This window comes from Oncorhynchus nerka, linkage group LG7 (assembly GCF_034236695.1).
Source record: "Oncorhynchus nerka isolate Pitt River linkage group LG7, Oner_Uvic_2.0, whole genome shotgun sequence".
Lineage (NCBI taxonomy): Eukaryota > Metazoa > Chordata > Actinopteri > Salmoniformes > Salmonidae > Oncorhynchus > Oncorhynchus nerka.
In genome coordinates, this window is record NC_088402.1 from 63,329,216 (window position 1) to 63,355,497 (window position 26,282).

The 26,282-nt window shown below is 45.9% G+C and overlaps 1 long non-coding RNA gene across 1 annotated transcript; it reads right to left on the reverse strand.

Annotated features, from left to right (window-relative positions):
- Positions 1-264: 264 nt before the first annotated feature.
- Positions 265-6,428, reverse strand: LOC135572551 (uncharacterized). Its single transcript, XR_010464385.1, has 3 exons — positions 6,189-6,428; positions 5,877-5,984; positions 265-4,895 (listed from the first exon to the last, which is right to left on the reverse strand). It is a non-coding gene; the product is annotated as an uncharacterized LOC135572551 (long non-coding RNA).
- Between the last annotated feature and the right edge of the window lie 19,854 nt (positions 6,429-26,282).

Below are 26,282 nucleotides of genomic sequence, written 5' to 3' on the forward strand. Positions count from 1 at the left end.
ACTGTATGTGATAGACGGCAATACACATATTTCCTCAACATGTAATATTCCTCCATTGTACCCACAAATTTTTTTAGCATGCTTACTTAGGAGTGGTTTCCATCTACAATCCAAGGTTGGAGAGGCTAGTAGCAGCAACATTGTAGCGGGGGAGAAGGGTGCAATTGTAAACCTTAATTTGGTGCGTTCCTGCATGTGGGCATTCTTGCATCTGCAGGAACCCCTCTTTATACTACTATTGGTAAATTGTTTTGTTGGGACAGGAGGGAGGCGGGGGCGCTCCAGTACAGTAGATGGCTTTAATGCACAATAATGTTGGATGCCAGCCGCCCAAAAAAAAACAGAAGGGCCGACAACGGCAGCTAGCTAGCCGCACAATGGTAGCTAGCTATCCGTACACCGGTGTCCTTTGTCCCTTCTTGTTGGGCACTGTTTTCCCGCAGTTCTATTAATGACGGAAAGGCCAAGTGTTCGTCAGGCGGGAGCAAAGCACATGGTGTTGCTATCTAGCTAGCTAGTTAGCTAGTACACAGTATTGCCCCAGCCTTCCACTGTTTTCTCGCACATCTATTAACGAAGGTGAGGGCAGGTGTTCAGCAGGTGGGAGCGAAGGACACTCTACTGGTGTTGCTTCCGCTAGCTAGCAAGAAGGCAGAGGCAAAAAAAACTCTGATAATACCTTTACTTTCCTTTTGACACACATTCAAAAGTGTCACACAAGCATGAAGATGTCGTGCCTCGACTGAGGGGGTGAGGGGCGTTCATGCAAATCAAATCAAATTTATTTATATAGCCCTTCGTACATCAGCTGATATCTCAAAGTGCTGTACAGAAACCCCCCAGCCTAAAACCCCAAACAGCAAACAATGCAGGTGTAAAAGCACGGTGGCTAGGAAAAACTCCCTAGAAAGGCCAAAACCTAGGAAGAAACCTAGAGAGGAACCAGGCTATGTGGGGTGGCCAGTCCTCTTCTGGCTGTGCCGGGTAGAGATTATAACAGAACGTGGCCAAGATGTTCAAATGTTCATAAATGACCAGCATGGTTGAATAATAGTAAGGCAGAACAGTTTAAACTGGAGCAGCAACATGGCCAGGTGGACTGGGGACAGCAAGGAGTAATCATGTCAGGTAGTCCTGGGACATGGTCCTAGGGCCCAGGCCAGTTGAAACTGGAGCAGCAGCATGGCCAGGTGGACTGGGGACAGCAAGGAGTCATCATGTCAGGTAGTCCTGGGGCATGGTCCTAGGGCTCAGGTCCTCCAAGAGAGAGAAAGAAAGAGAGAAGGAGAGAATTAGAGAACGCACACTTAGATTCACACAGGACACCGAATAGGACAGGAGAAGTACTCCAGATATAACAAACTGACCCTAGCCCCCCGACACATAAACTACTGCAGCATAAATACTGGAGGCTGAGACAGGAGGGGTCAGGAGACACTGTGGCCCCATCCGAGGACGGAGGAACCAATAGGGTGTTCGATTGGGGGCATTCATGCAGGAACCAATGGGATGAATGCCCTGAATTATGGGCTGCAGTTATACACACAATAAACAGAGAAGACAGTGTCTATCTTTACCAGATAAAGTCAAGTTAGGATGTGTCAGTTATCCCATGAGAGCTTTTGTCCCAGATCCATTACGTTTTTTTTAGGTGTCATGCATGTAGGAGGGAGAGGAGGGAGATTCCTAAATGTGAGAAGTGTGCATGAGGACATGAGACAAAGGAATGTGTAGTATCAGTGGAAAAAGTTGGGTATGTGTTAACTGTAGGGGTACCCATGGTCCTGGAGATCAGACGTGTCTGGTGAGAGAATGACAGGTTGAGGTTGCCAGGATCAGGGTAGTGCAGAAGGTGTCGTATGCTGAGGTAGTGAAGAGAGTAGTAGAGGAAGATGGGTACAGGGCGAGGGATCCTAAGAGAATCCCTGTGAGTAGGCCGAGGCCAATAGAGTGTGACAGGAACAACATGTGCTTCAGCAAGGTAATTTATTTGGCTTTCATGGCCATGGTTGTCAACTGTATGGAACGTAAATCACAGAGGATAGATGTTGTGGTGGCAGCTGCAGAGATGTACTTCAGTGTATAAGATTTTACTGCAAAAGAGTTATAAGATGTTTTGAACAATAGTGTCCCGTATTCCCAGGCTGCTGGACTGGAGTATGGTCAGATGGGGCCAAAGTAGTGGAATAGTGGTGAGGTTTTAATGGGTGTAGGGTTAGTTGATAGGGCATACATGAATTCATACTACAGAGTACTAGGCTGATACGCAGCCAGTACAGTAGGGTGCGGCATGCACCTATAAGATTACTTTGCGGACTGCCATAATACTAAAGAAGAAGAAGTTGGACATGAAAGGGTTGTTTGACAGTAACAATTGACGAGGGTTGAGGAAAAAGAGAGAAGGGAGAACGGTTGTGCCGCTGCTCATCCTCTTAAAATGTTGGCGCCCGGAGAAGACACGTTTCCGGAGTGAGCAGGACGATTATGTGATGGTATTGTGGTGGGATGTTAACGGCCGCAAGAGAAGTCAGGAGAAAGGGAATATTGGGACATGGACACACAAAGGTGGATTTCTGAGGAGGAATGGAATAGAAAAAAGAGGAGGAAGAGATCGACGCCCTGACCTTAGAGAGCCCTTTTAATCTCTATCTTGGTTAGGTCAGGGTGTGACTAGGGTGTCCCACTGGTTTTTTGTGGGATCTTGTTTATGTATTGTTGCTTGTTAGTACTGCATAGCTTCACGTTTCGTTTTGCGCTTTATTGTTTTCTGTGAGTTTCATTAAATAAACATGTGCAACTCTACGCACGCTGCGCCTTGGTCCATTTATTCAACCAACGTTCGTGACAGAAGATCCCACCACCCACGGACCAAGCAGAGTGCTGAGGAGGAGCAGACATCCTGGACATGGGAGGATATATTGGACAAGAAGGGATCCTGGACGTGGGAGGAAATCCTGGACGGAAAGAACCGCCTTCCATGGAAGCAGACGGAGTCAGAGAGGGAGCAACAACGACGACATCAGGGTTCGCGGCCACAACAGAAGTCCGAGAGGCAGCCTTAAAACATTTTTTGGAGGGCGCACAGGTTGGTTGGCGGAGCCAAGGTGGGAACCAGAACCAACTCCCTGTACTCACCGTGTGGAGTTGGTCACCGTTCAGGTGCCATGTTTTCTGGTTATACGCGCGAGATAGTGCTAAAGTGACTATCTCAGCGCTCCTGGTCTCCAGTACGCCTCCAGGGTCCAATACATCCTGCGCCGGCTCTACGCACTGTGTCCCCAGTGCGCCTTCACAGCCCAGTGTGTTCTGTGCCAGCTCCCAGCACTTGTCGTTATAAAGTGACTATCTCAGCGCTCCCGGTCTCCAGTACGCCTCTAGGGTCCAATACATCCTGTGCCAGCTCTCCACACTTGCCGTGCGAAGGTGGTCATTTGTCCAGGACGCATTGTGCCAGCTCTATGCTCTAGACCTCCAGTGCGCCGGTTCGGTTCCTCCGGCAACGATCCACGGTCCGGAGCCTCCGGCGACGATCCATGGTCCGGTTCCACAGAAGCGGAGGGATCCGCGAAAGGAGCGGGGTCTACGTCCCGAACCGGAGACGCCACTGAGGCTAGATGCCCACCCGGACCCTCACCCATAGAGTCATGTTTTCTGCGGCCGGAGTCCGCACCTTTGGGGGAGGGGGGGTACTGTCATGCCCTGACCTTAGAGAGACATTTTATTCTCTATCTTGGTTAGGTCAGGGTGTGACTAGGGTGGGTACTATAGTTTCTTTATTTCTATGTTGGCCTGGTATGGTTCCCAATCAGAGGCAGCTGTCTATCGTTGTCTCTGATTGGGGATCATATTTAGGCAGCCTTTTCACACTGGGTTTTTGTGGGATCTTGTTTATGTATTGTTGCTTGTTAGTACTGCATAGCTTCACGTTTCATTTTGCGCTTGATTGTTTTCTGTGAGTTTCATTAAATAAACATTTGCAACTCTACGCACGCTGCGCCATTTATTCAACCAACGTTTGTGACAGTCGATGAGAATGAGGAAAGCAGAGGTTAGATTTGAGGAAGATGGCAATACAAATTGAGATGGGGTGTCGAAGAAGCAGTGTGTGTAGGAGGGAGATTCCAAGATGTGGGAAGTGTGCAAGAGGGCATGGGACTTTGAAATTTGGGTGGATAAAGTTGCGTTTCAACTGTAGGGTTGCTCATGTTGATGGGGATAGGAAGTGTCCGGTGCGAGAGAGGCAGATTGAGGTGACCAGAGTCTGAGTAGTGTAGAAAGTGTTGAATGCTGAGCCAGTGAAGAAAGTAGAAGAGGATGGGTCAAGGGATCCTGAGAGGATCCCTGTGAGTAGTAGATCTGTGCCAGCACAGAGGGATAGGCCAACAAGTGATATGTGCATCAGTAAGGTTGGCTTCTACCTGTTACGGCTTGGGGTTTCGCTTTCGGAACGTTTCGACAACATCCAGTGAAATTGCAGAGCGCGAAATTCAAAAAATATTATAAGAAATATTTAACTTTCATACAATCACAATACACCAAATTAAAGCTTAACTTCTTGTTAAGGACATATTGTTCTTCAAGATGTTCAAAAGTTCATAGATGACCAGCAGGGTCAAATAATAATCCCAGTGGTTGTAGATGGTGCAACAGGTCAGTATCTCAGGAGTAAATGTTTTTCATAGCCGAGCATTCAGAGGTCGAGATAGCAGGTGCGTTAGAGAGAGAGAGAGTCGAAAGCAGCAGGTTTGGGACAAGGTAGCATGTCCGGTGAACAGGTCAGGGTTCCATAGCCGCAGGCAGAAGAGTTGAAACTGGAGCAGCCCGACCAGGTGGACTGGGGACAGCCAGGAGTCATCAGGCCATGTAGTCCTGAGGCATGGTCCTAGGGCTCAGGTCTTCCGGGAGGGAGAGAGGGAGAGAGAGAGAATTAGAGGGAGCATACTTAAATTCACACAGGACACCGGATAAGACAGGAGAACTACACCAGATATAACAGACTGACCCTAGCCCCCGGCACATAGACTATTGCAGCATAGATACTGGAGGCTGAGACGGGGGGCGACGACACTGTGGCCCATTCTGACGATATCCCCGACAGGGCCAACCAGGCAGGATATAACCCCACCCAGCCCCACACTACTAGAAGGATATCAACAGTCACCAACGTACTACCCTGAGACAAGGCTGTGTACAGCCCACAAAGATCTCCTCCACTGCACAAGCCCTAGGGGGCGCAAAACCGGACTATAATATAAATACATCATGGCCACGGTATCATCCCCAGCTTCCAATTGGCTCATTCATCCCCCTCCCTCTCCCCTGTAACTATACCCCAGGTTGTTCTGTAAATGAGAATGTATTCTCAGTTAACTTACCTGGTTCATTAAAGTAAAATAGATGTTGTGTTGGCAGCTGCAGAGAAGTATTTGGATATATGAGATTTGACTTTGACTTCAGAAGAGTTAATGTGTTAATCCTGTCCTCCCAGGCTGTTGGCATGGTGCAGGAGCCAATAGGGTCAAAGTAGTGTTTTGTAATGAGTGTAGGGTTAGTTGGAAGGGTGTTTTATTTAAACTTGTTAGAGAAGTGGTCCCGCTTTGGGGATCAAATCAGCGGTAATTTCAAGTGCACCACGTATAGTTTTTGATAAAACTCAAACTTTAATTAAAATTGACATACAATATACTGAATTAAAGCTACACTCGTTGTGAATCTATTCACCAAGTCAGATTTGTAAAATGCTTTTCGGGGAATTCATGAGAAGCTATTATGTGATACCATGCACCCTACAAAAATACTGCAACGTCACACAACGACAGATTTTGCGTTCGCGTCGCAAACGAAAAGGCTGAAATAAAATATAAAGCATTCATTACCTTTGACAAGCTTCTTTCTTGGCACTCCTAGATGTCCCATAAACATCATTTGGGGTCTTTTTTCGATTAAATCGGTCCATATATAGCTTAGATATCGAAGTCGGAATACTGCGAGTAAAGAGAGAAAAATTAGCATTTCATAACGTAACGTCGTTTTTTAAAAATCAAAAAGTCGACGATAAACTTTCACAAAACACTTCGAAATACTTTTCTAATGCAACTTTAGGTATTAGTACACGTTAATAAGCGATAAATGGATCAGGAAACGATGTTAAAATCTTTATCTTGTCGTTGTAGAAAAACATGTCTTACCAGAGGTCGACCAAAAATCCGGGCGTAGTCATCAGGGAAGATGTTCCCTTGTTTGGGCTATACCAAGAATCAATTGCGAATCAAATCACATGACTCTAGACAACCTATGGCAGCTGGAGGCAGTGTAAACTCGGCTCTATTTAATTCGATTCACTTTGAACAATTGCCTGAAGTGGCGGAAGGATATATTTTTCCATTTTCAGAGAACAGATTTTCATGCACTTTTCGATGAAACGCCCGTTCTGTAAATGCCACAGGCGTGATTTAAACACTTAGAAACGTCTAAGTGTTTCCTATCCACACACACTAACCATATGAATGTACTATATTCCTGGCATGAATAGCAGGGCGCTGAAATGTTGCGCGATTTTTAACAAAAAGCTAAGAAAATTCGCAACATCCTTAACAAGTTTTAAATAAAAAATTTAAAAAGTATATTTTTTACTTTTCCTGTTTTCCCATTTTGTATCAAAGTGTGAAGGATGTATTTATATTATAGTCCAGTTGGGGGTGGTAATGTAACATATTGTATGCCAACCGCCGTTAAAACCCCAAAGAATAAGAAGTTGCACACTATTTTAGCGAGGAGGAGCTCTTTTTTTTATTTAACTAGGCAAGTCAGTTAAGAACACATTTTTATTTACAATGACAGCCTAGGAACAGTGGGTTGTTCAGGAACAGAACTAAAGAGTTCTACCTTGGGGATTTGATCTAGCAACCTTGTAGTTACTGGCCCAATGCTCTATCCACTAGGCTACTTGCCGTCCCAGGGATGTCCCACCTCTGGCCTAGGCTATACAGATGCCGTGGCCATAAGGCTGCTGCATAGGCTTACACGTGAGTATATAATGTCCTCTATTTTAGCTCTGTAACGCCTAGTACGTATAGTCAAGTTGTATGCAATGGTAGCTGTGGTGCCTCGTTTTGGGATGTTTGTGCCACAGTTATTGATAGCCTATTTGATTTTTCCAAACTCAGCTCAACATAAATACTTCAGTTTTTCCTCCTTGATGACTTTGAGGATGCATAAATGAAACTTAGAAGTCTCAGGGCTACTCACTCTCGCTTAACTTTACAGTCCCATGTACCAAGTCAAACTCCTTTAATATTTTCCTTCCTCTTGCAATTCTAGCTACCACTACGATATTGATAAGTTCGCAATTCCTTGTAGAGTTAATTAAGCAACGCCAGTGGAAATTTTCTTGCAGAGCAAGTATTTTAAATTATGTACAGGTATTGGTATTTAAACGTGTTCAATCAATCTATTATTTAATAGACAGTAGGGACAGAGATTTGTGCCTGTGTGTGCCCAGAAGTTTGGCTCATCAAACACTCACTCGCTCCAGTTGTAGGCCCAGTTGTCACCCCAGTGCCTGGACTTTCTATCTATACAGAATACTAAGCATCCCCAAAGCCTTTGCTTTTCCTCTTTTATTTAGAAAAATAGAGGAACATTCTTATCACTGCACAGACAGGCAAACGTTAAGTATGCCTCCTACTCTCCCTGGGTCTTTTTTAATCAGTGATAGTGTGGGTTGGACGTTATAATGTTTGGGTTATTCAAGCACGCATCAGAGGGTGATGTCTGACTGGTGAGGCAGGGTTTTATTGCTTGCCTTCCTCTCTGTCTGGCCTGAACATGTCCTCACATTCCCTTCAAGGTTTGTTTCCGCTCTCCATGTCACTAAAGACAATATTTGTCCTCTGTGATTCATAGCCTGTGTGTGTGTGTGTGTGTGTGTGTGTGTGTGTGTGTGTGTGTGTACGGGGGTTTGAATCTTTGTGTGGTCACACTGCCAAAGTGTCTGTGCAGTAGGGATAGGCCCTTTGTCCTGACAGGTATTTTTTGGCACAATTGATATAATAAGGTTTTTTGAAAAGGTATACCCAGCATGCATTGTGCTCAGGGCAGAGACAGTTTTGTCTTTTGGGTGGAATTTTGGCTGGCTGTCCCATCCACCTCCCAAAACGCTGACTTTGGTAGTGTTGTCTTCTCAGGCGTGGCTTGAAATGCCCATGATTTTAGATGGGAATGTTCACCCTTTCATTCAGGCATTCTTTCCATTACGCAGGGAGACTCTCTCCTCGCTGTGGCATGCTAGGGAGTGCCTCATCAAATCATTCAATTTGGCAAGACCTACCTTCCTTCACCACCCACGCTACAGAGAGAACACAACACCCTGCTGGAACCTTGTAACCTGTGAGGAAACTGAGGAAAGAGTGTTGCTCCAGCCCTCCAAATGCCTCACATTCAGATGGATGTGACAGGGTCAGGTGGAGATATCTCCTATCTCTACTCAGCTCCCTTTACACATACTCTTCATCCACACACAAATACCAAGGTCTGCTTCCTCACTCAATTTACTCCACTCATCTCCTCAATTGACGGTCATACTATTGTGGTCTCTGACTTACCACCACAATATGTAGCCCTGGAAAAAGAGAACAAATGACTGTTGACCAATGACTCTATGATGCCACTTATTAATGTGGATTTACCCTTAGTGGCGTTGACAGAAAGCAGATGTTTCTGGTTTTCAGGCATAGAGTATTTTCAACCTAACTTCCATTTCCTCTGGAAAACAGAATTGGAGACTCCGCTCATGGGTATTTCTATGCCTGCTATGTTAGATTAATGTGGGTTGACAATGGAATTAGCATGTTTATACGCTGCTGTCATTTTTTACGTTACCCTACTGTATGTGGGGTAGATGTAGGTTGACTGATGCTTTGTCCCTGTGTAGCTTCCAGGAATCTCAGTTACTTCCAGCCATTTGTCAGTCTCTTCCAAGTAAAAGAGTGTGCACGCTTCATTCATTTGAACTGCATGCTTGTTGCTTTTGTTATGTCTTTATGCAAGCAGAAGTAGTACTTGGCCTCTTTTTCAGCAAGCGTGAAAGATAAGGGGAGGTGTGGGAATTCCCCATGAGAAATGTTCCATATCTATAATAACCATTTCCTGTTTCAAATAATTTTAATGGGAGTCATTGTGGTTGCGCGCAGCCCTGCCTGACCCAGGCACATTTTTGTTTATTTGAGTGTGCCACATCTTCAGAGGGTGTGAGTGTTTCAAAATGTGAAAATGTGAACATTGACAGATGTGAGTCTAATCTATGTAGGTGTATGTATAGCTACGTACCGTATGTTTTGTTTCTTGACTGGAGAGGCGGCGTTTCACATCTGCTGAGGCCACAGGTGGCACCGCTCCACTCCTGTGGTGTTACTGTGTGTGGAGGAGGGGTAAGGATGGAAGGGAATGGGAGGGTGTGACTGCAGTCTCCCATGGCTCAGCCATACAGACAAGAACCACCACCCTCAAGGATTCCAGCATGCCAATGACCCATCTCTCTCTGTGTGTATCTTTCCAGTTTCTTTCTACTTCCTCTCCCTCCCTCTCGCCCAGCCACATGGATTTAGTGGCACAGCTTACTAGGGCCTGGAGAGGCCTTGTGGAAAGCTGGCCCCACTTGCACACCAATAACTTCTTTATTTCACTGTCTTCTCACTGGAAGCCTGGGCCTCTTAATGAACAGGCTTAATGTTTATGGAGCCGCCACATTAAAGGGGCTTTCCGGAGCCTTATAAAAGGAGGAGGCCAGAGAAACGAGAGCCTTTGGAGTTTGTTGCAACTACCCACTGGGCACACACTGGTTGAATCAACGTTGTTTCCACGTCCTTTCAATGAAATGACGTGGAACCAACGTGGAATAGACATTAAATTGACCCCAGTAGGTAATGTCTGGGGCCATCCGGCCTTGCAACCTTAAAGCCTAACATGTCAGCAAGAGTCTGTGAAAGGCCTTTCATTGAAAGCTGCTTGACACGTGGCTTTACCTAATTTGTTCTACAATACCATGGTCACTTAGCCACACCGACAGAACACAAACTGGTTATAAAGGTTAAGGAAGATGGACTCCTTTACTCTTCTCACTCACTCAGCATCTGGTTCACACATTCATGTTGTCCTGTTTCAGAAAAACCAGAACAGAGGCAGCAATGGGCTGACATCCTTCCCCCTCTCTCTCTCTCTCTCTCTCTCTCTCTCTCTCATTCCCCTCTCCTCCTGTCCCATCCCTCCCTCTTCTTCACCCTCCTCTCCTCTGAGACTGAGTAGTGGCCCGAATGCAGTGCTGAAACAGTGCCCAGACTCAATCCCCTCTGCCAGGAAAAAAGACAGACTGGGATACCCAAAAGCCAACGGAAATAAGCGCTGAACATACCAAAACACAGCTCTTGATAAACACTTAAAGCACTCCATATTTTCCCCCTTTTAATCCTGGACAAAGAGTGCAGAGTCTGGCATAAACACGGGGCTAGTTTGAAGGTTGTTTGTTTGAAGAGAATGATGGTTTCTATATTAACCTGGAGGCAAGGAGTGTTAGCAGGCAGTACTGCACCGGGCTGTGTTAGGATGGTGGATAACAGGTATAATTGGCAGAGGAAGATAAAGTGGAATGAAAGTGCAGGGAAGTCTATTCCATTCAACACTCACATGTGGATTCACTTGTGCTACCCTTTCTGTACGTTACAGCAAGCATCACATTTCACTGTTTTGTGTACGCAGTGTCCTTATTTTGTAGTTGGAAACTAATGTCGTTTTCACTGCATGTCTCCCTCTTTCTCTCTTTTTCTCTCTTTCTTTCTCTCTGACATTTGCTGGTCATTATTTTATCATCGTAGCAGATGACCCTCATTACAGATGAGCATCTATGAAGTGGCCCATAGAGACCTCAGCTGCTCACTAATGCTGCTCTAATCATGCCCATTACCCAGCCATGCAGAGGTTGGAATCTCCAACAGACCAGTCTGAAAACTCATGCTTTACTCCAGACCACAAACTACTGTAAAGCATTCCTTGTGGGAGGATAACTGACTTATTAGAATGATGCTTGAAAAGGGGACATTTTGAGTGCTGTTCTTCTGTTGCACTCTGCTGTTCTCTGGTTAGTAGATGTAACTGGTCACGCGGTTGGTCTGAACTCTAGATGGTTGACAGTGTCAGTTAGAAGTCAGGGTGGTGAGTCAGAGTGTCAATCTCTGCTCCTGCTCTTCCAGTGCCCAGACCAATCAGCCTGTTACAAGTGCTTAGCAAACTTTTTGGGGAAAAATGGTTTGATCAAATACATTTATTTTACAGAAAACAAATTAACAGACTTTCAGCATGCTTATAGGGAAGGGCACGCAACATGCTCGGCACTGACACAAATGACTGGCTGAAAGAAATTGAAAGGCAGAAGATTGTGGGAATTGTTTTGTTAGACTTCAATGCAGCTTTTTATGTCATTGATCATAACCTATTGCTGAAAAAATGTAGGTGTTATGGATTCGCATCCTGTCAAGCCCTGACCTGAGTATTCGTTGTTTTCTTCATATATTTTGGTTAGGTCAGGGTGTGACATGGGTGATGTATGTGTTTTTGTACTGTCTAGGGGTTTTGTAGGTTTATGCCATCTAGGTGTTTATGTATGTCTATGGTTGCCTAGATTGGTTCTCAATTAGAGGCAGCTGTTTATTGTTGTCTCTGATTGGGAACCATATTTAGGCAGCCATCTTCTTTGGGTATTTCGTGGGTTATTGTCTATGTGATGTTGCATGTTAGCACTCAGTTGCGATAGCGATCACGTTCGTTTTGTTATTTTGTTTGTTTGTTTGTTTGTTTAGTGTACTTGGTGTTTTTTTGTCAATCATTAAAAATACGTATTCACACCAGCTGCGCTTTGGTCTCCTCACTACGACGATCGTGACAGAATAACCCACCAACAATGGTGGCAGCTCCCTGCACCAGGCTTCCTGTGCGTGTCCTCGGCCCAGTACCACCAGTGCCAGCACCACGCACCAGGCCTATAGTGCGCTTCGCCTGTCCGGCGCAGCCAGAGCTCCCGCCCCTCAGTCCAGAGGCGCCAGAGCCCCTCATTCCAGAGGCGCTAGAGCTCCTCAGTCCAGCGCTGCCAGAGCTTTCCTCCTCTCCAGCGCAGCCGGAGTCTCCCGCCTGTCCGGCGCTGCCAGAGCTCCCGCCCCTCAGTTCAGAGGAGCCAGAGCTTTCCTATTCAGCGTTGCCGGAGCTTCCCGTCTGCACAGCGCCATCAGAGTCGCAAGTCTGCTCAGCGCCGCCTGAGCTACCCGTCTGCCCAGCGCCGCCTGAGCCACCCGTCTGCCCAGCGCCGCCTGAGCCACCCGTCTGCCCAGCGCCGCCAGTCTGCCCAGCGCCGCCAGTGCCGCCAGTCTGCAAGGAGCCGCCAGTGCCGCCAGTCTGCAAGGAGCCGCCAGTGCCGCCAGTCTGCAAGGAGCCGCCAGTGCCGTCAGTCTGCAAGGAGCCGCCAGTGCCGCCAGTCTGCAAGGAGCCGCCAGTGCCGCCAGTCTGCAAGGAGCCGCCAGTGCCGCCAGTCTGCAAGGAGCCGCCAGTGCCGCCAGTCTGCAAGGAGCCGCCAGTGCCGCCAGTCTGCAAGGAGCCGCCAGTGCCGTCAGTCTGCAAGGAGCCGCCAGTGCCGCCAGTCTGCAAGGAGCCGCCAGTGCCGCCAGTCAGCCAGGATCTGCCAGAGCCGTCAGTCAGCCAGGATCCGCCAGTCTGCCAGGATCCTCCATTCAGCCAGGATCCGCCAGTCAGCCAGGATCTGCCAGAACTGCCAGTCAGCCAGGATCTGCCAGAACTTCCAGTCAGCCAGGATCTGTCGACACCACCAGTCAGCCAGGATCTGCCAGAACCACCAGCCAGCCAGGATCTGCCAGATCCATCAACCTGCCTGAGCTCCCTCTCAGTCCCGAGCTCCCCCTCAGTCCCGAGCTCCCCCTCAGTCCCGAGCTCCCCCTCAGTCCCGAGCTTCCTCTCAGTCCCGAGCTTCCCCTCAGTCCCGAGCTACCCCTCAGTCCCAGTCCCGAGCTACCCCTCAGTCCCGAGCTACCCCTCAGTCCCGAGCTACCCCTCAGTCCCGAGCTACCCCTCAGTCCCGAGCTGCCCCTCAGTCCAGTGTGGCCCGTTGTTAATGTTCCTAGGCCAAGGTTAGCGGCGAGGGTCGCCACTCAAGGGACGCTAAGGAGGTGGACTAAGACAATTATGGAGTGGGGTCCACGTCCAGCGCCAGAGCCGCCACCGCGGACAGATGCCCACCCAGACCCTCCCCTATAGGTTTAGGTTGTGCGGTCAGAGTCCACACCTTGGGGGGGGGGGGTACTGTCATGTTCTGACCATCGTTCTTGTGTGTTTTCCTTGTTTTAGTGTTGGTCAGGACGTGAGCTGGGTGGGCATTCTATGTTGTGTGTCTGGTTTGTCTATTTCTATGTTTGGCCTGATATGGTTCTCAATCAGAGGCAGGTGTTAGTCATTGTCTCTGATTGGGAACCATATTTAGGTAGCCTGTTTTGTGTTGGGTTTTGTGGGTGATTGTTCCTGTCTTTGTGTTTGTGGCACCAGATAGGACTGTTTCGGTTTTTCACGTTTCTTGTTTTGTAGATTGTTGTATTTTTCATCTTTATTAAAGATGTACAAAACTAACCACGCTGCATTTTGGTCCGCCTCTCTTTCACCAGAAGAAAACCGTTACAGCACCAACAAATCCACAGATGATGCAATCTCTATTGCACTCCACATTGCCCTTTCACACCTAGACAAAAGGTAAGAATGCTATTCATTGACTACAGCTCAGTTTTTAACATCATAGTGCCCTCAAAGCTCATCACTAAGCTAAGGATCCTTGGACTAATCACCTCCTCATTAGTAAGCATTTCACTGTTAGGTGAAACCTCGTTTTGATCCCTTGTTGAATAATGTGACCAAGTATTCAGACCCTTTGATATGAGAATCGCAATTGAGCTCAGGTGCATCCTGTTTCCGTTGATCATCCTTGAGCTGTTTCTACAACTTGATTGGAGTCCATGTGGTCAATTCAATTGATTGGAAATTATTTGGAAAGGCACAAACCTGTCTATGTAAGGTCCCACAGTTGACAGTGCATGTCAGAGAAAAAACCAAGCCATGAGGTTGAAGAAATTGTCGAGGCACCGATCTGGGGAAGGGTACCAAAAAATGTATGTTGTATTGAAGGTCCCCAAGAACACATCGGCCTCCATCATTCTTAAATGGAAAAAATTTGGAACCACCAAGACTCTTCCTAGAGCTGGCCTAACGGCCAAACTGAGCAATCGGGGGAGAAGGGCCTTGGTCAGGGAGGTGACCAAGAACCAGATGGTCATTCTGACAGAGCTCCAGAGTTCCTCTGTGGAGATGGGAGAACCTTCCAGAAGGACCACCATCTCTGCAGCACTCTACCAATCAGGCCTTTATGGTAGAGTTTGCCAAAAAGACGATTAATTAAAGTACTCTGACCATGAGAAACAAGATTCTCCGGTCTGAAACCAAGATTGAACTCTTTGGCCTGAATGCAAAGTGTCACATCTGGAGGAAACCTGGCACCATCTCTACAGTGAAGCATGATGGTGGAAGCATGCTGTGGGGATGTTTTTCAGCGGCAGGGACTGGGAGGTTAGCCAGGATCGAGGGAAAGATGAATGGCGCAAAGTACAGACCGATCCTTGATGAAAATCTGCTCCAGAGCGCTCAGGACCTCAGACTGGGGCGAAGGTTCACCTTCCAACAGGACAACGACTCTTAAGCACACAGCTAAAACAACGCAGGAGCGGCTTCAGGAGAAGTCTCTGAATGTTCTTGAGTGGCCCAGCCAGAGCCCAGACCTGAACCCAATCTAACATCTCTGGAGAGACCTGAAAATAGCTGTGCAGGGACGCTCCCCATCCAACCTGACAGAGCTTGAGATGATCTGCAAAGAAGAATGGGAGAAACTCCCCAAATACAGGTATGCCAAGCTTGTAGCATAATACTCAAGAATCGCTGTAATTGCTGCCAAAGGTGCTTCAACAAAGTACTGAGTAAAGGATCTGAATACTTATGTAAATGTGATAAATTTGCAGAAGTGAATAAAAATCAGTTTTTGCTCTGTCATTATGGGGTATTGTGTGTAGATTGGGTAGGGGAATTTAAAACAAAGAAATACATTTTAGAATAAGGCTGTAACGTAATAAAATGTTGAAAAAGTCAAGGGTTCTGAATAATTTCCAAATGCACTGTATGTATTGACATGTAAGCTATGTGTGACGTATTAAATGTATGTATTTCAGTCCTTGACTAATAATGTTTTGTATTATATTATGCTTTATGTGGACCCCAGGAAGAGTAGTGGATGTTTTTGCAGCGGCTAATGGGGATCCTAAGTAATAGCAAATACCAGTCAGATGCAAAAAAGAAAATAGCAAATCAATGCATGCCACACATTCACCCGCATACCACTACTCTAATTATCCACTGTATTTATGCATGGTGGATACTGGCTAGGCATGTGACAGTTTCTACGGCGGTTTAAGTACACTTCCATGCTGTGCACTAGGCATTTAACGTCAGATATTTTAGCTTCTGCATGCTATTTGTTGGGCTGATAGATTTTGCTGACGCATCTACCAGAGGCTTCATGAGGTCAGAGGTATGTTTGGGTTTTGCTGTACCAGGCAAAAATGTTGGTTAATGTTTGGGTCTTGCTGTACAATGAAAAGAAAAAAAAAAAAAGTTCACAAATGCTTGCCCAAACGCTTGCCCGATTAAAGAATCTTTTGAGTTAAGTGTGGGGTTCTTGATGTGGCGTCTATGGTTGTTTAGAATTCTAAAATGTACTTGAAACGTATGGAGACCCTCAGATGTGTCCCATTCCTAGCATACAGCAAATTGGTCAGGGTTAACTAGTGTTGATTTCAGTCATTTTATAGTGTTGATTTCAATAACTAATATAACATTCGATGGTGTAAAAGAACCCCAGTGTTGTGGTTAATAACCTGAGTTGAACCAAAACCACGTCCATCAGTATTTCCCAGCATGCTCTATTGCACGTTGATATTTAGAATTGTTTGTTTCAATATCTTTTGTTTTTGCATGTACTGTAGATTTGACTCACATTTGAGTAGCAAAATTAAAATAAACATACATTTAAAAAAAATATTTAAATCTGTTACTTGGACTTATTGCATTGAAACGGTTGTTCCAGTTTAGATATTTAAGGTAGTGACATAACTTTAAAAAAAATGATTGTTGGATATCCCCACTCTGTCTGGATTTCAATAGGAATTAAACATCACTTTGCAAAACATCATGTGATTTGCAGGCTTGATCTGGCGTATAAACTGAGTTTCAGGCCACTGTATTAGGGTAGAACTAGGCCATCAAAATAAGCCCTTATGAAATATGTATTGTCTTAAAGTGGTAATCAGCAGTAGAAACAATAACAAAGCGGCCTCCCAACCCCTGGTTCGGTAAAAAGCTGAGGAATGGGTCTGGAGAAATGTAATCACTCTCCGATTCATAGACAGAGCTATGGATGCAAGGATAGAGCATCCAGGATATACAAATGTATAGTTTAAACCATGGTTTGAGGATATAGTGTTTACAAACATTGGAGTAAAACAAGTTTTTATGATTGCCCCTTTAAAGAGTGGAATTTTAATGACAACCTATTCCCTTAGGATCTCACTTGGTGAATGCCACAGGATTAAAAAAAATATGAATGTAACAACCATATCTACCAAACAGTCATGAGTGGTACTTTTAATAAAATTCACCCTAGGAAGTATGCAAATAATGCTTAAACTCTGGATATTCAATTCCAATCCTGGATGTCCGAAACATTTCTGGTTTCGGATTTTTGTGTGGTTGTTCAAAGGAACATCCCATTTGATGGTTCTTCAGATAACCTAAAGTGGTTCCCCTATGGCATTGCTCTCAAAAACCTTATTTGGTTCCAACTTGCACCTTTTTTATTTTCAAGAGTGCACTAGGCAGACGGTGTGGTTAATGGAATCCTTTGTGAATCAGACTCATCATTTTTAACCCAGAGCAGTGTCTTGTGGAAAGAGTGATTTGGGGACGGGGGTGAGAAGGAAGAGAAGAGGAGGGTGAAAAGACAGATGGTGGCTGTCCCCCGACTATCTCCAGGAGTGTCTTGGGATGTGGGTGTGTGGGGGAGGCATGTGTGCATTGTGTGTTCTCAGTCTGTATGTGAAGATGTGTTTGTGTGCGAGAACAAAATGTTTGTCCTACCAAATGCACTGGCTGTAGTCAAGCCAAAGCAGACCAGCCATGTTGGTGTACACAAAGAAATCGAGAGACTGAGAGAGAAAGGGTAAACATACAAACACAAACCGTTTAATCAATTATAAAAGCATGGGAAAAAGCATGTTTGGGGTGGGAAGAGGTTAGGGTGCTGTTGGAATCATGACCTTGTCAGTGCCAGTCTATGGATGCTGCACAAACACAGGCCAACCATGTGCCAAGCCCCTTTCACACGGCTGTGGGAAAGCAGATCAGCCCACTCAGCATCACAATACCCATCCATTACAGATGGAAGTCAGGTCTCAATCATTGAGAGGGAGGGATCGAGAGCAGACTCACAAATGACATTGACATGAAGAGCCACAATGAGCAGCACCGGCTGAATAGCTCTTTATTTCTGCATTCAAAATGGAGAGAAATAAGTGTTTCTCTGACAGAAATGAGAGATGTGAGGGACAGGAAAACAAGAGCAAGAGGAAATAACTAGAGGCTCTCAATTTAGAACACCCTCTCCCTCTCCTTCTACTCTACAAGCCTGTTATGCTTAACCTGGCTTCACTATTTCACTTGTATTCAGGACTCAATCAAATCAACAAATTAGTAAATGTATTTTCTACTCAAAAGGGAGGGTGGGAAGAAAGAGATATAGACCGTATAATGACCTTATACAGTATAGCATCTCTAAGCCGTTGGTACAACAGATGACTCATAGTGATTTCCCATGGCTGTTGTAAGGCAGAGAGGGGAGCGCTGGCCTTACCGATTGGATGAATGGCTCTGTGTGTGGAGGCCAGGCCAGAGCTCCGTGTCCCTGTTCCTCACCAGAACCATGACATCATCCTGTAATGGAACTGAAGCAGTGAAGTGGAAAAGCATGTAATGTCTAGTTTTGATGAAGAGTTTAGAAAATATTTTATTGTACGGGTACACAACAAAAAGAATATGTGTTTGACTGCAGGAATGTCCACCAGAGCTGTTGCCAGAGAATTGAATGTTAATTTCTCTACCATAAGCTGCCTCCAATGTTGTTTGAAAGAATTTGGCAGTACGTCCAACCGGCCTCACAAAAGCAGACCACGTCTAACCATGCCAGCCAGGGACCTCACCATCCGACGAATTCACCTGCGGGATCGTCTGGGGAGTGGGAGGTGCTGAGCAATAAAGAAATAATGAAAAAAAGCCCCTAAAACAAATTCTGTTTGGCAGGGCCTGGCTCCCCAGTGGCTGGACCTGGCTCCCCAGTGGGTGGGCCTATGCTCTCCAAGGCCCACCCATGGCTGCACTTCTGCCCAATCATGTAAAATCCATAGAATAGGGCCTAATGAATTTATTATATGAACTGTACCTGTTACTTTGAAATTGTTGCATGTTATATTTTTGTTTAGTTAGTCACATGGTGATGTCATTTGGAATATTGAATGGCTCCCTGTGTGTTTATGCTAGACTCACCGTTTCTTGCCTATTCCATAACATGGGGCTTGTGTCTTTTTCTACACATGAGTAAAAACATCACAAAATCGACCTACAAACTGTCACCAATATTGAAAGGGGAGACTCTCACAAACTCAAGTGTCGGTTGTTCTGCTCTATGACACACACAAGCTTCAGGGGAGTCATCAGAAGTTAATCCAGTACTGAGCTGTAAAAATAGCAAAAAGTTCAAGTGACCAAACATTGGTCTATATCAAAAACATGTTTTTATCCCCCCTCCCCCACATTTCATTCAATAGAATAAAATAAGAGTATAGTTCAAAACGAACTGGTATCAGAATTAAAACGTCAACAATATTGTCAACGACATCAACATGTGACCGAGCACCTTGACTTGGTCTTGTGTAGCAAAATTAGAAATAGTTTATTATTATTTTTTTTTACATTGGATAAAAGCAGAGACACAGAGCTACATAATGGTGTATATCATACACTGTACTTGTGGAACAATGGGAAAGTCATTCTGCTTTGAAAGTTGATAAACTTGTAACATCACTTTTGAGAAAATGTTTTTATGTTATCCAGAGCTTTGGTGACTAACTGCGCTGCTGGCAACAATTTAATGACGCTTTTTTGCCGACTTTTACTGACACAACACATATTCAACGGGTGTTGAGCGTTCGTAAATTCAGCCATTCTGCGCTCTGGCACATTCAGACGAGTGATCTACATGGCCAGACTGAATTTACGAATGCACCCGAAATGGTTACCTGCATAGTGGAGTCTTTTGTTAAGATGTAGCTAGCTAAACAATGAAGCATAATCCCAACTCATGACATTACTACCCTGCATGAATCTGCAGGTATTTAACCAACCAGTTTCAATGTTAGCTAGCTAACATTAGGCTATAACTAGCCAAGCAAATGGCTCTCATATGAATAATAAGATCATACACAACGTTAGCTAGCGAGCAGGCTAATGTTAGCTAGCTAGCTAACAGTACAGCTAACTTGAAATGAAAAGACAATATGTCAAAATTAGAAATGTGTAATATCTGAAAATATATTATATATATATATTACTCATGGTCTGAAATCTGAGTAGATGGCCAGACCATATTTATCAGCTACGTCTATCAACAGTTGTTGCAGTGACATTCTATTGAAGTGGATACTTGCATAGTGGAGTCTTTTGTTAAGACATGTAGCTAGCTAGCTAAACAATGATTCATAATCCCAACTCATGACTTTGCTAACCCTCCACGAATCTGCAGGTAGTTTACCTACCAGGTTCAATGTTAGCTAGCTAACATTAGGCTATAACTAGCCAAGCAAATGGCTCTGAGATATAAGTAAGACAATTCAGGTAACATTAGCTAGCGAGCCAGCAAAAATTAGCTAGCTAACAGTAAACTAACTTGAAATGAAACCACTTTCTAGAATGGAATTAATCCCCGATGTTGAACTAGCCTTTTCTTACTTCCACAACGCATTCCAGGATGTTTGCAATAGGCATGCCCCTTTAAAAAAAATCATGATTAAGGGCAGAGAGAACCCTTGGTTTACTAAGGAACTTACAAAAATCATAAGGGAACGAAATGCTATGTTGGCTAAAACAAGAGGGACTAGTTTGGCAGATGATTGAATGGCGTTTATGTAACGGCTTTCTAATGGTGAAGGAGAGTCGGACCAAACTGCAGCGTGTCTATTTCTATTCATCTTTAATAAACAAACGTAACACACGACAAAACACTAACACTACAAAACAATAAACGAAACGAAAACCGAAAACAGCCTATACAAGTGTCTACTAACCTCATACAAGGACATCAAGACACACAGGACAATCACCCACAATACAACCAAAGAATATGGCTGCCTAAATATGGTTCCCAATCAGAGACAACGGTAAACACCTGCCTCTGATTGAGAACCACTTCAGACAGCCATAGACTCTCCTAGAACACCCCACTAAGCTACAATCCCACTATACACACATACCAAAATCCCAAGACAAAACACACCACAATACAAAAACTCTATGCCACACCCTGGCCTGACCCAATACATGAAGAAAACACAAAATACTTAGGGGGGGAGGTTCTGTCACGCCCTGGTCTAAGGTGCGGACTCCCGAACGCACCTCAAAACAAATAGGGAGGGTCCGGGTGGGCGTCTGTCCATGGTGGCGGTTCCGGCGCGGGACGTGGACCCCACTCAATTACTGTCTTAGTCCCTCTTCCTCGCGTCCCTGGATAGTCCACCCTCGCCGCCGACCATGGCCTAGTAGTCCTCACCCAGAACCCCACTGGACTGAGGAGCAGATCGGGACTGAAGGACAGCTCGGGACTGAGGGGAAGCTCGGGACTGAGGGGAAGCTCGGGACTGAGGGGAAGCTCGGGACTGAGGGGAAGCTCGGGACTGAGGGGAAGCTCGGGACTGAGGGGAAGCTCGGGAGTGAGGGGAAGCTCGGGAGTGAGGGGAAGCTCAGGAGTGAGAGAAAGCTCAGGAGTGAGAGAAAGCTCAGGCAGGTAGATGGATCTACCAGATCCTGGCTGGCTGGTGGTTCCGGCAGATCCTGGCAGATCCTGGCTGACTGGCGGATCCTGGCAGATCCTGGCTGACTGGCAGATCCTGGCTGACTGGCAGATCCTGGCTGACAAGCGGATCTGGCAGATCCTGGCTGACTGGCTGACTAGCGGATCTGGCAGATCCTGGCTGACTGGCGGATCCTGGCTGACTAGCGGATCTGGCAGATCCTGGCTGACTGGCGGATCCTGGCAGATCCTGGCTGACTGGCAGATCCTGGCTGACAAGCGGATCTGGCAGATCCTGGCTGACTGGCGGATCCTGGCTGACTAGCGGATCTGGCAGATCCTGGCTGACTGGCGGATCTGGCAGATCCTGGCTGACTAGCGGGTCTGGCAGATCCTGGCTGACTGGCGGATCCTGGCTGACTAGCGGATCTGGCAGATCCTGGCAGACTGGCGGATCCTGGCTGACTGGCGGATCCTTGCTGACTGGCGGATCCTGGCTGAATGGCGGATCTAACTGATCCTGGCAGACTGGCAGATCCTGGCAGACTGGCGGCGCTGGGCAGACTGGCGGCTCAGGCGGCGCTGGGCAGACTGGCGGCTCAGGCGGCGCTGGGCAGACTGGCGGCGCTGGGCAGACTGGCGGCGCTGGGCAGACTGGGAGCACTGACGGCGCTGGGCAGACTGGCGACGCTGGGCAGACTGGCGGTGCTGGGCAGACTGGCGGTGCTGGGCAGACTGGTAGCTCAGGCGGCGCTGGGCAGACTGGCGGCACTGGGCAGACGGGTGGCTCAGACGGCGCTGGGCAGACGGGTAGCTCAGACGGCGCTGGGCAGACGGCGCTGGGCAGACTGACAGCTCTGGATGCTTCATACAGGCTGACAGCTCTGGCTGCGCTGAACAGAGGAGTACTGGTGCCTCTGGAATGAGGGGCTCTGGCGCCTCTGGCATGAGGGGCGGTAGCTCTGACAGCGCCGGACAGGCGGGAAGCTCCGGCAGCGGCGCCGGACAGGCGGGACGCTCCGGCAGCGGCGCCGGACAGGCGGGACGCTCCGGCAGCGGCGCCGGACAGGCGGGACGCTCCGGCAGCGGCGCCGGACAGGCGGGACGCTCCGGCAGCGCTGGACAGGCGGGACACACTGTAGGCCTGATGCATGGTGCTGGCACTGGTGGTAATGAACCGAGGACACGCACAGGAAGCCTGGTGCGGGGAGCTGCTACCGGAGGGATGGGGTGTGGAGGTGGTACTGGATAGACCGGACCGTGCAGGCGCACTGGAGCACCGAGCCTGCCCAACCTTACCTGGCTCGATGCCCACTCTAGCCCGGCCGATACGAGGAGCTGGAATATACCGCACCGGGCTATGCACCCGCACTGGGGACACCGTGCGCACCACTGCATAACAAGGTGCCTGCCCGGTCTCTCTAGCCCCCCGGTAACCACAGGAAGTTAGCGTAGGTCTCCTACCTAGCGTAGCCCTACTCCCTGTGAGCCCCCCCCCCCAAGAAATTTTTGGGGCTGATTCTCAGGCTTCCTTGCCAACCGTGTTCCCTCATATCGCCGGCTCCTCTCTCCGGCTGCCTCTGCTCTCCTCGCTGCCTCCACCTGTTCCCATGGAAGGCGATCCCTTCCCGCCAGGATCTCCTCCCATGTGTAGCAACCCTTGCCATCCAATATATCATCCCATGTCCAATCCTCATTGCGCCGCTGTTGCTGCCTTTGCTGCTTCTCCTGTGGCTCCTGCCTGTTGACACGCTGCTTGGTCCTGTGGTGGGTGATTCTGTAACAGCTTTCTAATGGTGAAGGAGAGTCGGACCAAACTGCAGCGTGTCTATTTCTATTCATCTTTAATAAACAAACGTAACACACGACAAACCACTAACACTACAAAACAATAAACGAAAACAGCCTATACAAGTGTCTACTAACCTCTAACCAGGACATCAAGACACACAGGACAATCACCCACAATACAACCAAAGAATATGGCTGCCTAAATATGGTTCCCAATCAGAGACAACGGTAAACACCTGCCTCTGATTGAGAACCACTTCAGACAGCCATAGACTCTCCTAGAACACCCCACTAAGCTACAATCCCACTATACACACATACCAAAATCCCAAGACAAAACACACCACAATACAAAAACTCTATGCCACACCCTGGCCTGACCCAATACATGAAGAAAACACAAAATACTTAGACCAGGGCGTGACAGTTTAAACATCTTTGCAATATGGGTGTGGCTATGATTCGTAAATTGAAAGCAGACCACTACCTGAAATCTATTTCACATCATTTAAATAATCCTGCAGACATCATTACTCTCCATTAACATGTATGTTTTAACCTCACGCTTGATGTTAAGGAAATCCCCAAGTTATGGAAATCTCTTTTTGTACTGCCTCTCCTGAAAGGTGGAGATCCTTCGCTACTTGACAACTATCGACCCATATCAAAATTGTCTGTACTGTCAAAGGTACTGGAGTCCTTAGTTAGTAGGCAGCTAAAGGCCTACTTCCAAGAAAACAACATCTTTTAATGGAATGCAATCAGGTTTTAGGTCCTGGCCACAACACTGCCACAAGGCTTGTTTTTCTTTTGAGGCCAGGAAGGAGCTGGTACGATGTACATTACTGGTGGTTTTAGATTTGAGTGATGTTATATATGTGCAGGCCTCAACCACTACCCTGACAGCACTTGATTCAGTGTATCATGCAGCCCTCGGGTTCATTACAAATTGAAAACGTCTAACGCATCATTGTGATCTCTACAGCACTGTTGGCTGGTCGTCATTAACCTTACATAGGCTTAAACATTGTTATACACTGATTTATAAGGTCATATTGTGAAAATGCCATTTTATCGCTGTTCTTTTTTAGTCAGGTCGGTAAATATCAATTATGGTCCCATTCTCATTTGCTGCTAACAGTACCAAAAATTTGAATAGGTCATGGTAGAAATCATTTTAGTTACTTAGCTCCGTGGTCCTGGAATTCTCTCCTGAATATTTTAAAATTTGATGATCTAGTTTTGTTGGTGGAGTTTAAACACTTGATCGATGTATATGTCATAGAATAGTGTAATTGTTTTTAGGCCAGCTGTTTTTAGTCAAGACTTACATGTTTTTAAAGTAAAATGTTTTTGTTGTACTGTATGTGTGTTTATAGTTGTGTTTATAGTTTTGTTTAATGTTGTGTTAGTGTGTGTTCGTTTTTTTGTCTGAAACATTGTTCCCCCTGCTGCTATTGGACCAGGCCTCTCTTGGAAAAGAGATGTTATCTCTATGAGAAAAACCTGTATAAATAAAAGGTAAAATTAAAAATGAAAAAATACAAAACTTTCTGTCAATTATAAACATGTAATATCTGAAAATGTAGCTAGCTAGACTATCTTACCCGTATACATCATGGATGGACGTGTCTCCTGTCACGGATGCCATGGTTGCCCTTAGTTTGAAGATGTAATCTGGAGACAGGTGTTTTCTCCATCTCCTTTGCTATCGTACTCAAATTCCAGTGATTTCAAAAAGCAGTCCTCCAGAAAGTGGAGAGCAGCAGTTTTACTACACGTTACATTTTAAAAAGCCACGTTAGACAGGATTACCTACACATACTGATCAGCTCAATTAGACAGAAGCGTGCTATATGGAAAACCAATTCAAACTCCTCTCTTGGCATGTCCAGCCCAGTCATTTATCTCAGCCAATCATGGCTAACGGGAAGGTTGCTGACTTTATCTGCTAGTTGGTTTATCTGTTGGCTAAACCAACTAGGTTCGTCATTTTTACAATTATTCCTATGTACAGATGGCATACAAGTTTGTTATTAAGGCACATGAAAGTTCACATGCTCGAGAAAGCATTTCTGCCAAACAACGCATTTTGATAATAAAAAACAGCTCTCCTGTAAAGTAGTGATTCGTGACATAGGCCTAGTTTCCTGAAACGGGTCACATACAGGACACACACTTCAAAAACGTATATCTACAGGCGTCAGAAAATTCTAAATCAAATGACTAAACTTTCAATTTTAGGACCATCTTCCATATGTTTGTTTAGTAGATATTGCGATCTAAGGGCTTAGACCTACAGGGGTTAATGTAGGTAGGTTTGTGTACAACAATAATTTTACAACATGGAAACTGCATCTTAATTTTTAGAAAACAACATCAACAGCTTGATGTCTCATATGAAAGTGCATGGTGCAAATGTCCTGATGTTTAATCCCTTAACCTGTATTCAAAATTAAAGGGATTTTGGTAAGTCATTATGCAATAGGCCGTAGACCTAGAATTGGGGATGATTAAATGTAAGGGATAAACAACTAGATCAGATGTCACTTATGAAACCTGTCATGGTTCAGTGCCAGTACAGGGAATCAGGCCGGGAGGGAGCGAGGGACGGATGGGATGTGAAGGTTCCTGTCTAAATGCTCTGCCTTCTAAGAAAAACTGATCCTCTTGTTGTGAACTAAATCCCTGTCCTCTGATTTTGCAATATGTCCATGCAAGGTTTTAATTGTAATGTTTGGAGTCAACAGAAGTATTTTTATTTATTTTTATTTTTGTGTCATATCAGGTTTGGTGGGAGGATAAAAGGGCACGAAACCAAATAATGTCATCCAGGGTTAAGTGCCTTCAGAAAGTATTCACACACCTCCACATTTTGTTGTTACAGCCTGAATTAAAAATGGAACAAATTGAGATTTTGTGTCACTGGCCTACACACAATACCCCATCATGTCAAAGTGGAATTATGTTTTTAGACATTTTTACAAATGTAATTAAAAATGTAAAGCTGAAATGTCTTGAGTCAGTAAGTATTTAACCCCTTTGTTATGGCAAGCCTAAATACGTTCAGGAGTAAAAATGAGCTTAACTCACATAAGTTGCATGGAATCACTCTGTGTGCAATAATAGTGTTTAACATGATTTTTGAATGGCTACCTCATCTCTGTACACCCACACATACAATTATCTGGAAGGTCCCTCAGTCGAGCAGTGCATTTCAAAGACAGATTCA